Source organism: Pavona decussata, unplaced genomic scaffold (genome assembly GCF_977016875.1).
Source record: "Pavona decussata unplaced genomic scaffold, jaPavDecu1.1 SCAFFOLD_72, whole genome shotgun sequence".
Classification (NCBI taxonomy): domain Eukaryota; kingdom Metazoa; phylum Cnidaria; class Anthozoa; order Scleractinia; family Agariciidae; genus Pavona; species Pavona decussata.
Genome location: NW_028145491.1, coordinates 235,688 through 253,437, shown reverse-complemented (window position 1 = coordinate 253,437; position 17,750 = coordinate 235,688). Strand labels below are relative to the sequence as shown.

Genomic DNA, 17,750 nt, shown 5'->3' with positions numbered 1-17,750 from the left:
AAAGCATCAACTAATCGAATGAAGGCTCCAAGTACTTATTTAACGTCAAAATGTTGAGAATAGACGAAATGGTAAATTAATTCTGTTAATACGATTAAAGCTAAATTTTAATTAATTTGTTTGCTAAAAACATTTCATCGAAAAGTGTCCTCTGGAAACAAAGTGTTTTCCTATCAATGAAAAATCATTTACAACATCAAACTGCTGTATTGACATTTGTGGCAAGTTATCCGCATTTTGAAGTAAAACGTGATTGATGCTCCTTGATTTGAAGCAAGGTACATGGATACGCACGAGTAGTGCTTGTATTTACTCAGTTTAGAAAACACTTCTCAATAACTATAACTGTAACTATAACTCCGCTCTTCAAGTGGGAGGACAATAATGAGAGAAGGTGGTGCATTCTTCGGTTTAGTATATGTAATCGCAAAAGGAGCGAGTAGAATTAAGAATTAATTTTCACGCGTATTTTCAAAGTTTTCCCAAATTTCCCGAGTCGCGCAACGACTCGGACAATTTGGGAAAACTTTGCTGCGCAACTGCTTAAGTTGCGTACTAACTGCGAGGATCTTTTTTTTTCTATTTAATCCGGCTCTTATCCGCAGTTCAAAATATGTTTCATATATTTATATTTACATTTTTATTCGTTTTATACCCTTATCGATTTTGAAACAAATGACAAAATCAACTTGAATGTTATGGAAATTTAGCACTTGCTGTACCAGCAGCTGGCGACTTTGCTGTCTACAGATAATATTAATTTACCGCTTAATTCACACTAATTTTGTCAAAGATCTCGTTGGATTTAGCTCTACCTTACTATACTAGTACTACTCAAAACAGTTTGAATGGACTGCTTTTGAAAATCAATTGAAGGTCTGCGTCTTCCTAAAAGAATTAATTTTAATGTTCTTTCTCTGAAAGTCCATTGAGCTTGGTAACACTGCAATGTTCAGCCACATATTCCAGAGGCTATAAAATTGCTCATGTAAATTGATTGTTCTTTGTTGAGTTCAAATGTTCTACGTTTTATTGTTGACTGATAAAACAAGAACAGTTTTAAGCCAAGCCTCACTAACTCAAGAACAAATTCTTGGTGTCAGCCATTTTTCTCGTCTGTTTCAGAAGTTAATGCGATGCTCAAATCATGTGGCGTGTTTAATTTCAATAGGAATTTTTAGCGAGTTAAGCGTTGTTTTTCACTTATTCTTGTGGTATTTTTTGTCGGGATTTCGCTTCATTTCAGGTAGAAAGAAGCTGATTTTATCACGTGACCAAAATTCTAAGTCATTTATAATTGCTTCTTCCAAGGATCTAAACCCACCGCAAAGCTTGGCTCTTTAAGTTATTTAATATACTCACTGTCATTATCAGAATCTAAAATAACGACATTTTCCTTGCAGCCGTTTTTATTTATCAATAACATACTGTAGTTAGACCCAGCGTTATGACAGTCATGAATAATTGCGAAAAGTCTTGCGAATAATAGCAGTCGGTACAACGCGCCTTTATTTTGGAAAATTCTGCGACGGACTAATTCTTAAAGGAAAAAAATTGCGCTGGTATCATATTTCGTGGAAAACGTTTTAAATTGCGATTGCCAATATACCGGTAACTAAAGAAAGTGAAAAAAGAAATTGTAATAAAACCTTCATTTAATGGCAAACGGTAGCAAACTGAGAAGAAAAAAATACACAAAAACTTATGACGTTTAACAGGTACTGTTTGAGCTATAGGTACCTCTTAGTGTAGTCACGATTTCTCATAGAAACAATAGAGAAAATGGAAGAAAGACTAATTACCTGACATGGAACTTCACTATCAATCACGGATCAGTTATTAGACCAAGAAACGCTGTTTTCAAGAGTAAACGTTTTGTCTGAGGAACTCCTGTTGACAGTGATATGCAAAACTAGAGCAGTGAGTCAAGTCTCAAGTAACTCTTATTTGACAGTTTAACGCCTTGAAATAACATGAAAAGCTGTTTGCACGTGTTTGTATGATTCCAAAAAAATGAAATGGAACCAAGTTAACAAAATAAAAATCCCTTTGACAATAACTCTCACAATCTGGAATTAATATATTTACAGCCCAGAGCCCTAATCAATTAGTCCTCTTAGGGTTAGTGTTGTAGGTTAACTTTTCTTTGTTTCTCCGAACAGCATGTCCCCATGTTTAAAAACATTCAAACGATTTTGTAACCAATTGGAACTAATAGCAAACCAAAAAAACGTTTTCCCGCGCTTTGCAGCGGATGGACGTCTGTTTTCACCTGTTACTTACTCCTTACTTCATTTGCATCTATTATTTAGAACAATGATCATGTCATTTTCCTCAGTGCTGTAATAGGTGGTTGTGATCGATTCTGGAAAAATACGAATTTAATTCAGGTTTTTATTGTACTGGAACATTCAGTTTTTAAAGGAGCTCCTTTTGGGCTGAGGGTTATAAGAAAATGCATTTACTAATTAAATCGCACAAAATTGTCCGCCCTCTACCCCATCAAATTAACCACGGCATTTTGACCATCACCGATCGATTTTCACTCCTTAGTATTCGTCTAATTGACCAAATCATCTTATCATTCACAGCTTTTGTGAACAATTACAAAACTCGAGCAAGTTTAATTTTCGCCAAAGCTACATCTGCTTACTCCCGGCACGTTTATACGAGTTTCTCATCGAATTTCCTTCGTTGTGCTGAAAAGAAACGAAAGTATAAAGGGCGAATGATGAGGGGATTATAAATAAATAAATAAATAAATAAATAAGTAAATAAATAAATAAATAAATAAAAAATAATAATAAATAATAATAATAATAATAACTTATAACGAACACTGGCAAAGAGCTGTCCTTCGTTATTGAACGCTGTTAGAAATGGATTATCTGCCAGAACGCAAATATAGTTAAGACGTTCTATGAATACGTATAAATGTATGAATGTAATGAAAATGATTGAGTGTAACATAACTAGCCCACACCCGTGTCGGCAAGTTATGTAAATAATTCATGAAAAAAAAAATGAAATCTTCAATAATATAATAATAACAGTAATATAAAAACATCGCAAATGATCAAATAACTTTATCATTTTAAAGCCAAGGAGGATGCCACGTCACATGGAAATGACACTTCCTATTATATATATATCTTATATCAAATTTAGTGTGATGACCTCATCAGTCACTTGACTAGGCCTAAAAAAACTCATTACAACAACGGACGTCTATCAATTCGAAAATAATCAATGCAGTCTAAGAGAGATTCGTGTGAGGTATATAGAATTGGTCATTAACAGTCTTGCATCTTAAAATTAAGGGGGCTAACAAAAGAGAGTCGAGAGGCATATCTTCTCGAGTGTAAGGCGCGTTGCAAAATAAATTGCATGTGTACAAATGTTTATATAAAGTAACTTACATAATATTGTCACCATGGTGACGACATCAGTCAGCTAACCAGGACGTTCGGAATTTATCGAGGTTTTTGTAAAACTACAACATAATCATTGAAAGAGCCATTGGTAGGTCACAAGTTTTACATATTTTAGTAAAACCATTTAAAAGGGACATCGTTGTTGTTTTCATTAAAAAAAATAAGAAGAACATTTACTATTACAAATCCATTGAACGTCTCCGGGTCAGCGATTTGTCAAGTTAAAAATACAAGCAAACTCGTATATGAGGTTTAAATGTATGGTCTTGATAATGGTATTAACGGTTTCCTTCCTTTCTGACTCCTTCCTGACTAAATCCGTTGTGGTAACTTGGAAACCAGCGAGGAAAGTTGATATCGAGAGCCTGGGCAAAATTATGACAAACATAAGAAAATGGTGTGCAGAGCTAAGAGAAAAGCACAGCCTTACGTTTAAATTGTCCTTAAAATGAACTTTTAATTAATTCTAAACAATAGTAAAGTTGATAGTAAAGTCAAAACGTCTGGGTTAAAAAAAAATATGTTTTGTACAAGATATTTATTGAAACCACCAATCCTATGTTTTGTTACAAGATACTCATAAGGAATAGCAAACATTGTATTCTTTTCTTGGGCAACTTTAAATGAAAGAATGTTCAGGTGGAGATAAAATATAGTTTAGAAGCAAGCACAAGGGATGTAAAAACGATTGTTAAAGTGTCAACTCAAGAAAACGCTGCCTTGTCTTGAGCGAGAGTTTTGAAAGTGTACTAATTTGCATAATTTCAATCGGGCCATCGGCCACGTTTTGGCCGATTTCGAACTTTCCCAATTTTTGTCAAAATAAAAATTCGCAGGAACTTTTGAATATTATTTTTGAAATTAGTTCTCCAAAAGGGTCTTTTGAGGCAAATAAAAAAAAAACCGAATTTTCGCTTCTGTCGCCGGATTCTCGAAAGTTACTGACAATGGCTCTTAAATTTGCAGCGCCACATCTCGTAAAATGAATGCAAAAACGCATTTGAATAGCGCACGGTAATAAGTCGAATTTAAATATGTACCTGCTGGTATATTTACCTAACGTTTCAGCTAGGAATGTCCTCTGAAATCACGGCTCTTTTCTATTCATACGATATTAAAATTAACAGCACTGAACTGCTCTAATGAGCAGTCTGAGCAGCACCCTCGGTATGACAAAGGGAAGTGCTTACTGTTACCTTACCTGAGAAAACCTCCTTTGGAGTAACTTTGAATTTCCAATAATTAGCAACTTTTCTTCTTTAACGGAAGAGTCAAATGAGAAAAGGTGGAATATTCTCCAGGAATATCAGCTAAACACGTCGACTCTTTAAGGTTTAAAACAGGCTTCTCGAGGCTTCCTTCGAGCTTAATGGAGAGAATACGATCGTTTGCCATGTCAGCTGGGCTGGCGACATCTAATTATGCTGGGTTTGTCAAATGCCATCGACATGAAAATGTCACAAATTTAGATGACGTCAAAAGATAGCGATAAATTAATTACTTACAGAAGCCGAGAACTTAGCGTCAATACAGGTATTGCTGTATTGTTTCACTTAGAATAAACAGCATTTGCTGAAGAACATTGTGAGACTCTTCAATCGAAAGCTTTAGTGCTTCAACATTATTAGACCTTGAGAGAAGAGTACAATTGTTTAAGATTCCAAGGTCAAGAATGAGCATTCACAATATTTCACTGGTTTTGTCTGGAGATTGTTTAAACAACCAGCCAGACTCTGTCCCGCATTCACTATTGTCGATTTAGTCGATTGTTAATCTCCTTTGATCGCTTTACATAAGGCCCAGCTCTTACGCGGAACTTTGCATGAGCAGAACCTAATACCTTGAGTTACACACAAAGCTAGCCCCGGTTGTTCGAAGGGCGGATGATTGTATCCCGTGGATAAAACATTATCCAGCCGATAAAACGTACTCCTACTAACGCATTTTATCCGCTGGAGAGCGACTTATCCTCTGGATAAAGCTATCATGACCCAAGCTATTTGTTTTTGTCATTGGAAAGAACAAAAAGGGAAAGAGAAAGCAGTAATTCAAGTTATATAGACAGTGAAACAGCTTCCACGGTCAGCAAGAAGAATATAATAATTGCGGTACAACAACAGGTAACGGATTGCGAGCCTGAGGAAGTATCTTCATAATAAAGATTTTTATATCTACCCTGATCTTCAAAAGTCAATCCAAGACGCAAGGCGACGTCAAATTACAAGGCTGAAGGAAGCAAGTAAGACGGGACAATCGGCCTACTTCAGTCAAAGTAAACCCGATATGCTTTACATTGACGGACGTTCGTTCCAGAATAGCTCTCTTATTTAATGGTTTTTCTCTCATCAATACAAGAACAGTCGATGCAGCTGTCTTTGACCTTCTCTTCAGGTATTCAAATGTTTAGTTGGTACTGGTTTTAGCTACACCATTCATGAATTCAGTGTTGCGATAGGAATGGGCTGCAGAGCTTCATAGACGAATCAATCAATTGATATATATGTTTAACCAAGCCTAAAAACGGAGCTCCACAATTTCTTTTTCATAAAATTTATCTAAGTCTGCCTATTGTATGAACGTAATAACCTTACAAATTCCTCATCCTTTTTGGAGTTCTATATATTTTTAGTGCTAATAAAACAAACGCTTCCGCGGATAACTGTCTTTTGAACCAGCTGTTCTGACCAAACGTGGGAGATCACAGTGCTGGTTTTGATGACGTTTAAGACTATTGAAAATGATCGTGAATGAATATTTGTCCTATGTAAACGATGAATGTACCTTTATAAAGCTTGAAATACATAAAACATGGAAAAAATATCGATTGTTGCCCGAAAACCATTTACGGCGTGCGAGTTAGCTACCGCGTGATGTTTTTCACGAGTGCAATTTGGCCGCTCGGATAAAAATATTTTAAAATTCAAAACTTTGTAAATAATCCTGGCAGGGAAATAATTATTGACTCTAAATAAACGTCCATTATTAATTTAAGAGGTATAATCGATTAAAGTTATAGTTTTCCCTTTTTTTTCGTAAAGCATGTCCTCGTGGTTCCAAAACGGGGTCCACTCATAGTTAAGACCAAGGACCATGTTTTCCCGCGCTTTGCAGCGGATGGATGACTGTTTTCACCTGTTACTTACTCCTTACCTCATTTTCATCTATTATCTAGAATAATGATTATGTCGATAAAGGTGGTTGTGATCGAATTCAACTCAGGTGTTTATTGTTCTGGAACATTCAGTTTTTAAAGCAGCTCCTTTCGAGCTAAGGGGGTTTTACGAAAACGCAATGCCTAATTACATTTCACAAAATTGTTCACCCGCCACCCGTCCAAATTAACCATCGCATTTTGACCATCAAAGATCAATTATCACTCCCTAATATTCGTTGAATTGACTGAATCCTGTTATCATTCCAGCTTTTATAAACAATAACTAAACTCGAGCAATTTTAATTTTCGCCAAGGCTGCACCTGCTTACTCTCGGCACGTTTATATGAGTTTCTTATCGAATTTCCTTCGTTGGGCTGAAAAGAAACGGAATTAGAGTCTTGAAGAAACAAGCCCTATCATTGGCCAGCACCTCACAAGCTGCCAAATATATTACAACATGCTGTCACACTCTTCGGCCTTCCTTTTTGTTTTGTTTTTTTTTTTGTAATTATTATTACACAAATAACCTCAGGAAAGAGAATAAAACAGTCACAGCGCTCCATTTACTAACATTATTTTAATCAAAGTACATTTGAATTGAAATACAACTATTATTAAAAATAAATTATCCCTTTAATAACTATCCCTTCATTACAGAAGAGACATATCTTTGTACTTATTCCTTATTATCCCCTTTGGCCAATTTTCCGTCCAATAATTAGTCATTGAATAATTCAATAACATAAGGCAGGTATAGTAGATGCGATGACTGTTGTGAAAGCAAAACCACGTATTTAAACCGTGAATTCGCAACAACGTCAATAGCAGAGAAAAGCTATACGAGAAGCAAAAACACGTAGTGAGAAAACAACCAGACAAGCGCCAGCACAACATTTTAGCCAGTAGCATGCGCATGAAAGCCTGCAGCTTGTGGCATGCGGGGAAAATCATGCAGACGGAAAAATTGCGCGGGAAAATACGTAAACAAAAATTACAGTTCATTTGTTGTGTATTACGGAAAACGCTTAGATTTGCATAGATTCTGTTGCCTTCATTCTGCGTTCTGTCCAGTGCCATTCTGCTCATTGTGTGTCGGTGAAAGATAATTTTTCTCTGATTGAATGAATCAAACCACACTCATCGCTTTAAGGCTTGTTTTTGAATCTAATTCCAGCACAATTCAGTGAACATTTGATTTTAACCGCTTTGCTGTTGGGCACAGTTTCGGCGCCATTTAGTTTACCAAACAGACTGGTCGAGGGCATTGATCGGCGAGTTCGCGATTTTGGTCAATCTGGATCCTCTGTAACTCCTTATTAGCGGATTTCCAATTTTTTTTTCGTAGCAATAATTTAATGTAACGTTAATGTAATGTAATGAAATGTTAAAACGTTTAATAATAATTTCGTAAACTGTGATTGAAAATTTTCTCATCTTACTTATATTTTCAAAGTAATTTGCAGTTTGTTTAATGAAATATAAGTTTTAGAACTTTGTTTACTGCCCTAATAACCTGAATAGGTTCGTTAAATTTAAAAACATAACCTTTTAGAAATGCTATTTTCATGTAAAAGAAGTATTAGCTGTATCAATTCCGGCAAATTTTATTGGAGTTACAATGGATCAAAGCCGACATAATTTCAGTTTACTTACCGTCGCACCTAATATTTCTTGTACACTCTAGAAAATGGCAGCTGAAACAGTGCCAGTATCCCGTAATACAGTTGGATATCTCTGCGATAAACGAAAACGTGAGCAGGTGGTCACTTATGAACGGTGTTTTGAAAAAGATATAGTGGTTCGATTGAGAACAAGAGATTCGACATAATACAAGCAATGAAATGTTCGGTAACAAGAAGTCGCAAAAATGTTTTGTTTTAGAGCGAGAACAGCTGTTTCATGGACAGGCGGTCGTTTGAGAGAGGTGGTGGCCGTTGACAGGTGGTCGCACAGAGAAGTTCGACTGCTCGACTACTCCGAATGCACCCACTCGAAGCTAACACTTAACGTGTTACATTTAAACAGTGACAACCAACAACACCTTTGTTCTTCTTTTGACCTTTTCATGTGGAAGTATTCTTTTCAAGTCTCCAATTTCCTCTCGCACCTTTTTACGGAACCAACGCACCTCCTTCACCGTCAAGAATACTGGTGCTCAGGTGACGAAAGTTCAGGTCAGTAGCCAGTTTGTAGCGCATGCGTACATCACTATCCCAAGAGTCTTTTCATGTTGGGCGCCGCTTGGGATGAGCGCGAATTTTCATTCTTGTACCTGACGAAATAAACACACTGAAATAAATAATTGCAAAGTAACCGTTTCTTTGTAGTACAAAGTCGTATTTCATTGTAGCATAAAAACGCCTACTGTTGACAACTTTCTCGCTCCGAGAAAGTCACGATGCACCTCAGTTATCTTCAGTGAATTCCTTTACGAAGTAATTGATAGGCAAGGATCCTGCGTGACCTAGAAAGACCTACTGTCACCGAAACCTGCGACAAAATTCATGAAATGCTCGAACGTTCTCTGGCATGGCCCAAAACAAAACAACACCACAGCACAGCACAGCAGAGCAACAACGCCTAACACAACACAACATAAACGAAAACATTTACTTACGACTATAGATCTAAAAATCACTCTTCCAACATCTTGATTTCTACAAAATTTAATTCACTCACTTGTTAGCGACATCAACAAAAAGATTGTTGGTGACTGGCATGGCGGACCGCATATCCTGAAGATAGTTGAAGTTGCCTTTCACAATCACTTGATGATTCACCGCGTCCACCCATATGGAAATGTCACGCTTCTTCTTATATGCTTCAGCAACCAAAAGAGATTGGAGGAAATACAAACAGCCGACAGTGAGTACTAAGATGATTCGTCCTATAAATAACCACCAGCATCCATTGCAAGCGAAGGCTATTCTCACCAAGAGGTTCAATATCTAAACTTCCAATTGGTCAGACCGTTTACCTCGTACCTGCGTAGGCCCGGGTATCAATATGAGCAAAGTAAGTCAGCTCTCGAAGATATCTATGAAAGAAGTTAGTAAAGTAAGAGATTCATTCGCCTGGAAGAACTGACTGTGATTAGCAAGGAAATTCTTCAGAGAATGTTTATCCAGGTTGACTACAGTGACGCCAGAGGACAGAACCTGGATTTGAAGATGGACTAACCTAGCATTCCTCAGGCAAGCTTGTGAGTGACGCCAGCTGAATTCTCCTACAGAAAAAAAAATTAAGCAAAATAAAAATAATAAAAAAAAAAAACAATGATAACCGCACGTCCTCTAAAATTACCTTTTGGCGTCATCACCCATTTTGAACCACTTCGATACAATGCAAAGACTAACTCAAGGTCACAAATAATACGCTATCAACATGAAAAATAGTTGGTGTTATTGTTAGAACCACTGTGTAGCATATGCTTGTTAAGATGAGTGATGGTTACTGATTCCATTTGTATGTCTCATACCGGTGTGCGGATCTTGGCCCGACCATTGAGTTAATGCCACTGCATAAATGTCTTTTAGGCTCGCAGGCATGGCTCCCTTTTGCCTAACAGATACAGCTTTTCACGGTTATTAAACACTGAAAGAACTGAACACCCCTCTCGTAGTTCGTCTTGCATAAGACGAACACAAGGCGGATAATGCGTCCAGAGGAGCTATCTTTGTGAACACCTCTTCAAGACGCACAACTAAAAAATACATAATCCGGCTTCATCACAGACGATCTACGAGACGCAAAACCAGGCATACTACAGATGTTGGCCCAACACTCTTAGTCAACAAAAAAAAAACAAACAAACAAACAGCCAGTCAAGTCGTGCTTGCGTGCTTCTGCCGATTTCAATTCAGATCGCCCAGAGAACGTAAGCCATAGTTAATTCACATTATAATAGTTTAGTTTGATGTCTTATTGTGTTGACCAAAAAACCACTTAAAGTCTTCATTTCTTTATTTGCATAACTTGGTTTTGTATGTATGTTGTGGCTTTCTAACGAGTCTTTTGTTTTTGACTGGTTAATCTTATTTGCTTTAGTTGGTCTTGAAGCTACGTTCTGGTTGAGCGTTTTATTTTTAGTAGATTAGCTAATAGCATTTTTTTATACAAATAAACAGCAATCACAATAAACGGTAATTGTAAACGATAAGTACAATCAATAACGGTGTTACATTAATAGAAGTAAAAAAAATGGACAATAGAAATAATTTACAGCACTAATTATTTGAAACGAAAAATTACAATTAAAAAATACACCACTTGCACGCCTGTTGGCAAGAGTGCTCAGTAGTAGGACTAGAGCGTTAAGAGTAAATGTCTGTAAAAACCAAAGAAATACCGGACACAGCTCAAAATTAGAATTCACTCATACTTTGTACATTGATATGCCCTAGTACCCCACTCATAAAAAAGGACATCCAACATTTTTCGTCAACAAAACCTCAAATATTGTCAACATTCATTACGCTACTAAATCAGGCAATCCTAAGTTTTGGATCGCTTAGACGCAAATCCTATTCATTAAATGCTTTTTTAGTTCTCTGACTTGTAATATAGCTAGCCAACCCTTGTTATAAATATTTTACATTGTTTTTTTAAAGGAACCAACGGCTTCTCTTATTCGTTAGGACCTCCAACAAACTAGCCATAAATACCTGGGGTACGCAAAGAATCTCAACGAAATACCTCCTGGGGGTACAACTTTTGATAGCTTTCAGTTTCTACCACTTCAATTTCTTGGGATCTTTCGTACTTTCAGAAAAAAACATTTCTAAACTGAGCAAATTTTCACTATCCGCCATTTTGAAATGAACAACAAGCACACTTGAATTGTTTAAACTTCCATTGTTTTGTTTAACATGGTTACCAACTATCAACTGTAAACCCCCTCACTGTTCTTTTTGTGAATTGAAATCATAACCTAAAGTGTACCAAATTAACATAACGAAACAGCGTGCATAGTTTCATTCCTGTCACTGACCTCAAACAAGCTTGATTTCTTTGCCATTGTTTTCTTAGTTCTCTTTTTAATCTTACGTTCCTCACGTTCCTCACCATGCAAGTCAAGCTATGCACCACTTTCACCGCGAGCTCAGCCATTCCAACCAGAATTTTGTGTAGGTTTTTCGTCTATTCGAATACTGTTTCACAAAAATTCACGTGATCAACACGGAACGTCACTTTGCGTCACTCTCACGCAACTTCCAATACACCTTTTTGGACAAAACTCGCTTACGCGAACCTTCAGACTGGAGAAGGTCAAAACTGGCAAACATTTTTTAGAAGTTAGCTACATCCACATCCCACATTCGCCACCGACTAAAAGTGAGAAAGAGCAGCTTTCGGTTTACAGCCGCATTTTGGAAACTGTCGGCTCCAAAGGGTTGCTCATTTCAGTAAATATTCTAATGACTTATTAAACTGAGAACCAGGTTAACTGTCTTTGCTTGGAATTTGATATAATGACGCCATTTATCCTTTCATGATATTTGTTTTTATTCCACTTCGAGCTTCGTTTTTGACTGATTTGCTTACTTCACTTTGCAAAAGACTCCTTACCGAGGCACGTATTCAAGCAATACTTAGGGACCGATCGTTTATTACGCCCTAGGAGGAGGGAGGGGGGGGGGGGGGAGGGCGGCGGTTGTTTTAGAGGGGTGGGGGTAATTTTTTTAAACGAGCCCTTTTTTTGGAAGAGGGGGGGGGGGGGATTTACCTTGTACGAAAAGTGAGGGGGGTAAAATTTGAAGACATACAAAAGGTACCATCGATTTGTATATAGCAATTATTGAAATAATGGCAAGCTAAAACAAAACAATTTTTACAAAAATTTATATACCGTATATATATTGAAATAAATACTCATTTCTATGAGAAACTAACCACTGATGAAATGGCACGGAGTGAAGAAGAGAGACCCTAGGAACGAGTTTGTTGGTGGACAGGACAATAGTCAACGTCAGCGGTCACTCCCCAAATTCGTACCAAGCGAACATGGCACTGTACAAGAATTGGAGTTTGAATAGGAGTATAAGGAAAGCAGTTAAAGCAAGTTCATTTGATGAATTGGTTAAATCTGGTCAGTAACCCAGTTTTAATACAGATAGACGTTTTCTAAAATCTGGTTTTAATTGTCGCTATTGCACATTAAACCCATAAAACAGCCAAAGCCAAATTCGACATCCACGAGGACGTGGTTGTAATCCCTAGAGAGCAAGTGGAGCACGTTCAAAGGCAAAGCGAAACACCAGATGGAGGTAAAAGATTTCGTGACCTTCCAACTTTAATATGATGATTTTAACAGTTTCATTGTTTGCAAAATGCAAGCGGTCTTTGTAGTTTGTTCGCGAGCCGAAACTGAACATCATGGTCATTGGATGCACATGTCGTAAAACAAGTGAATTTTTGTTTAATTATGCTAGTTATTAGTTATTATATATTATTTCATCACACTGATATATATTGAGACAAATGGGATAAATCTGAAACACAAGTGGCAAATGTTCTACCACATTTGCAATGGTAGACTGGTTGAGTCACTGCAGGATATGAGAAATGAAATGACTTCATTACTATCAAAAGCCGAACAAGCGGCTAAGAAGTTTACTGCGGTTTGTAAAACCAGACGTGGATATAGGAAAAGTAGGGCTGCTAAGAAAAGCAAATATGATAAAAAGAATGAAAATAGGAAAACGCAGATATTTCAAAAGAACGTACAGCTCATTGTCAATTATCTTCTCACTGAAGAGGGACAAAAAATGTACAAACAAGGGGAAGTTATTTATGACAGTGATCTAAAAGTAGATAGAGAAGTTCCCTTATCTATCACATCGTCTAGAGTACGACGCCTTGTCCATTTACTAAATACTGGCAAATTTAGCCAGGTGTACAATAGTGGACCTTGTTCCAAGCAGTTTAACTACACAGCCGCTAAACAAAATGGATGATTACCAGGAAGCAAATCAAAACAGTTCCGACAGCAGCAGTGACACAGAGACTGACATAACAGAAGAGGGCTTGTGAAATCCCGAAGTAGAAAGTTACTTTCACTGTTTATGTATTTTGTCTACTTCAACACGTTGTGTTTAATATTTAATAAAGTAAATTGAATGAAAACTTGCATTTATAAATTTGAATCGAGGCTGCGAAGCTGACAAAGTCGAGTTTAAGAAGTAATACCAAAGGGCAAATAAAGTCTACATCTGGATCGTTCTTGTATGTTTCTGTTTCTCCCTCAGACATACACCACAGGATTCCACACTGGATTGAAAGTATCTTTAGGTAGCAATACATAAAGGGCAGATAAATTCTAAATCAGGGTTATCCTTGTACGTTTCCATTTCCTCCTCTGACATGTTTAGACATTCTCCATGGAACCAGTCGTCGCATTTATCGCAGCAAAACGTTCATCTTCAGGCTGCCTACAAAGACAAAACAATTCAAGATCTTCATTTTTTTGTGATGTACCCCATTCGTTGAGTACGACGTCATCTTCGTATTCTGAATCTTCATCCTGATCCAACATCCAATCCAACATTACGTGCTATCTCTTACCTTTTGATGCGTCCTCGTAAGTCAATTGTGATGGATACTTTATCTATAGATGCTGGGGATTGCCACCATGTTGAAGGATCCCCATCTAACATTTTCGAGTCCTTATGCGAAAAGGTCGTATTTGAGGCAGGTAGACAGCGCCCTACCTCTCAGTGGTTTAAAACGTTCCACAACGCTATAATACTCTTCCGCAGGAGAGCCACAAGTTGCATTTGCTCTAACAGATTTATTCAAAGCCACATTTGCGGCCTGAGTTAACAAGACAAGATGGCTAGCTGCATATAACAGCTAAATCAAATCAGTTGACCATTTCGCCATCTTGAAGTTTGACGTTTGATCTATGGAAACGCTTCGCCGGTGCTAAGGAAGTGACATTTGATCGTTTGTGTAAACAGTCATAAATTATGCAAATGTTCAAATCTGAACATAAAGCAACGGTCTCTTCATACATTAGTAATTTACAATGTTTTACGTTGGAACAATTGATCGCTACAACCAATTCGTTTCTCGAAAAAAATTGACGGCTGCTGGAAGAAACTGATAAAGCTGGCGCGCGCATTTCCTCCGCTTGGTTCAGTCGAATTTTTTTTAAAAAAATTAAAACAAAAAAAAGGACGACAAACAAAGTCTTAGAAGCCAGGCCAGGCCAAGTTCGTGGGACATCATTAATCATTCGAATAATGCCAGGAGATCCATATGCAGAAAAAGGAATGGGTGAATTCATTGAGGTGAACCGAAAAAAAATGTCGTCAGGGAAGTGGCGTGACGTCACAACATGGCGCCAGCCCAGAGCTCGGTGAGTTTTCGGAGAGCGTTCAATTGTTTCGGTAATTTTTCGATTGTGTTCGCGTTCCATACCCAGAATTCCAGGCATGAACATCGATAGCACAATAAACTTCAAGGCCCTGCAAAAATGGCGACCATCGGGAAAGAATTATGCGAGATCTTCCCTTCCAATTTGAAGAGGTGGTACGAAATGACAGTCCCTTTCAGGTATGTTTATTGTCTTTGCCATCAACTTTAGGATAGTTGGGAATTTTTGTGGTACACGAAGAAAATAATGCTGTGATCTTCATTAATATATCTTTCGATTCAACACTTATTTGTCGGAGGGCATGAAGAATTGTAAGAGGGCACTATGATATTTTGATTTGCGGTCTGATTCCGCTACTGACCGCCATTGTTAATTACTCTTGCTTCTAGGATGACTAGAAATGAAGGCAGCATTGATTTCCACCGAGAGAAAAATAGCTACTTAACCTTTGGAAACAGGGGTCCTTTTTAACTTACAATGCGAGTTGCCCTCGGTGGAAGAAATACCGGAGGAATTGTCGAACATTGTCTAGATGTTCAAGAGTGCCAAGAAAGCGTGTTCGTTGAGAGATCAGGCTGAGAGATGTTGCTGGCAAGCAAATAGGCCGAGTACAATACTTTCTTAATAGAGATTAAAAGGAGCTCATGGACTGCGGGAAAGTCTAGTGATGAAGGGTAGGATTTCAAAATTAAGTTATCCAGGAACGATTTTGATAAACAACTCAGTCGAAAACTATCGAACGCTTTGTTCCGGAAATGCCTCCTTGGCAATTACATGTCTTTGTCTTGTTCAGTATCGTTACTAATATAATCGGATACGAACGGAAATAATTCGTATTTTTCGATGTTGTACATTTAAGCTTACATTCACATGACTGTAATATTTCTATTTCTGTTCTCGTCGTTAGATAACCAGCCAGCCGACAGTAACCACAGAGAGTGATTTCAGAGCTCGGTGCTGAAGGTGACATGCCGGATGTTGAGGTATGCCTTCACAGTACGATTTTACGATTTTCCCAGAATGTAATAATCCTTTACAAATTTATGCTTGGTGTTTTAATCCCGTGTGATGCCAGACTCATAACAGTTCGAGCTTTGAGCCACAGCAAACAACCTCAATACGCCCTTTCAAGAACAATTTAAACGGGACTTGTCCGTTGCACTTCTATTGCAGTACGTCGCTTCAATTATTTAGGACAGATCGAAGCGACTCTACACACGTCGCTGCTCAATCGAATCATCGCCTCCTGCACTTTCGAAATCCCTGGTACAAGAAAGAAACAAAATTTATTTGAAGTCCCATTTTTAAAGTTAGTTATAACGCAACAATTCTTCATTCATACAGATTGACGAAGGACAAGAAGGAGAGGAGCAAGGCAACAAGAAGTTCAAATCATGTTAATGTTTATGCAATAAACAAGCATCTTTGATGGAAGTTATTTTCTTGGGATTGGTGTTTCTTTTTGATCGGCTATCGCTCAGGAATTCTGTGCTTCAGCCAAAACCGCTCGAGGTTTCCTCGGTCCACCACGACGCTATGAGGCTTTCGATAGATATCAAAATGAGCTTTGTCAATTAATTATGGACAAAGATTGTACCGTATTTTCCTGATGTCAGGCCAAAATTCCTATTCTAAACCTTTCCTTGTGCACAATTCACTGTGCGACCGAAATCGAATGTTGAATTAGAGCCCCATCAAAATGTTTTCGTATTGAAATGGCCGTCATATTGAAAGAAGATGGTTGCTATGATAACATGTCACGTGAACTGTAAGTTGCGGTTTGATTGGCTAATAGTTTGTTTTGGTCCCGGTTATCAAATTTGATAACTGTGCCGGACTGATAACATAAAGAGTGAAAAGGGAAAATAATACTGGAAAGGGCTTTTAGAAAGTCTAACGGACCATTTCTGGCTAACGAGTTCTGTTTCTCCTATTTTTAAATCTCGTCATTGTGAATATGACTTCTTCTTCTGTATGTTTAAAACCCTTTTTCCGCCGGGTGGGGTCGAATTCGAACCCACAAGAGACGGATAAAATGTCACCTCCCTAGACGGGCAAGGACTGCCCTAATGAAGCCGCAAACGCTTTTGTATTGGTTCAACCCATTGAAAGTTAGTGTAGTTGGCACAAGTAGTGGATTAAATGCCCTTTCTAACGCTATATGTTTTATGAGGAAAGCTGGTAAAAATTTTGAGAAAAGAGGTAAAAAGTGGCAAATTCGGTTCCTCATTTAACTCAAATTTATGCATAACTTATGCAAATTGCGGTCGTTGCCATGGAGACGTGTTGTTCCTTACGGGACAATTGTATTTGCCATTTAAGAAGCTTTCCACACGTTGTACAATACACCCTACCTGTCCTTAGAGAACTCTCCAAAAAAAAAAAGGTAATTTCAACACAGTTAAGTGTTACGATTTTTGTTCCAAAAAAATCTCAGCAGGAAAAGTTAACGACAGTGTTTTTAATGTCACATAGGACATTTCAGCCGGGTTTAGTTTGGCTCGTTTGAGTACGTGATAGTTTTAACTGCCTTTCTTGTTGAGATTTGTGCAATTATAGGACAGGAATCATTGCTTGGACCGTGCAAATTACCTTATTTGTGTAGTTGTTGTGATGCCGGGAGTAGCACCGTCCTTAAAAACAAATTTAGTTCTAAAAGACAAACTCGGCGTGTAAGCTATAACACGCGTGAGGGAGTCCCACAGGCTTGTCACTCTGTATAATACCGTTGACATGTTAGTATATCAGTTTCAACTTTAAATTTGAAACAAAAATCTTATTTAG

General features: G+C 37.6%; 1 long non-coding RNA gene across 1 annotated transcript; it reads left to right on the top strand.

The window, feature by feature from the left end:
• The first annotated feature begins 14,921 nt into the window (after nucleotides 1-14,921).
• On the top strand, nucleotides 14,922-16,795 carry LOC146476768 (uncharacterized). The gene is made up of 4 exons (XR_014865473.1): nucleotides 14,922-15,145; nucleotides 15,356-15,640; nucleotides 15,874-15,949; nucleotides 16,311-16,795. It is a non-coding gene; the product is annotated as an uncharacterized LOC146476768 (long non-coding RNA).
• Nucleotides 16,796-17,750: the final 955 nt, after the last annotated feature.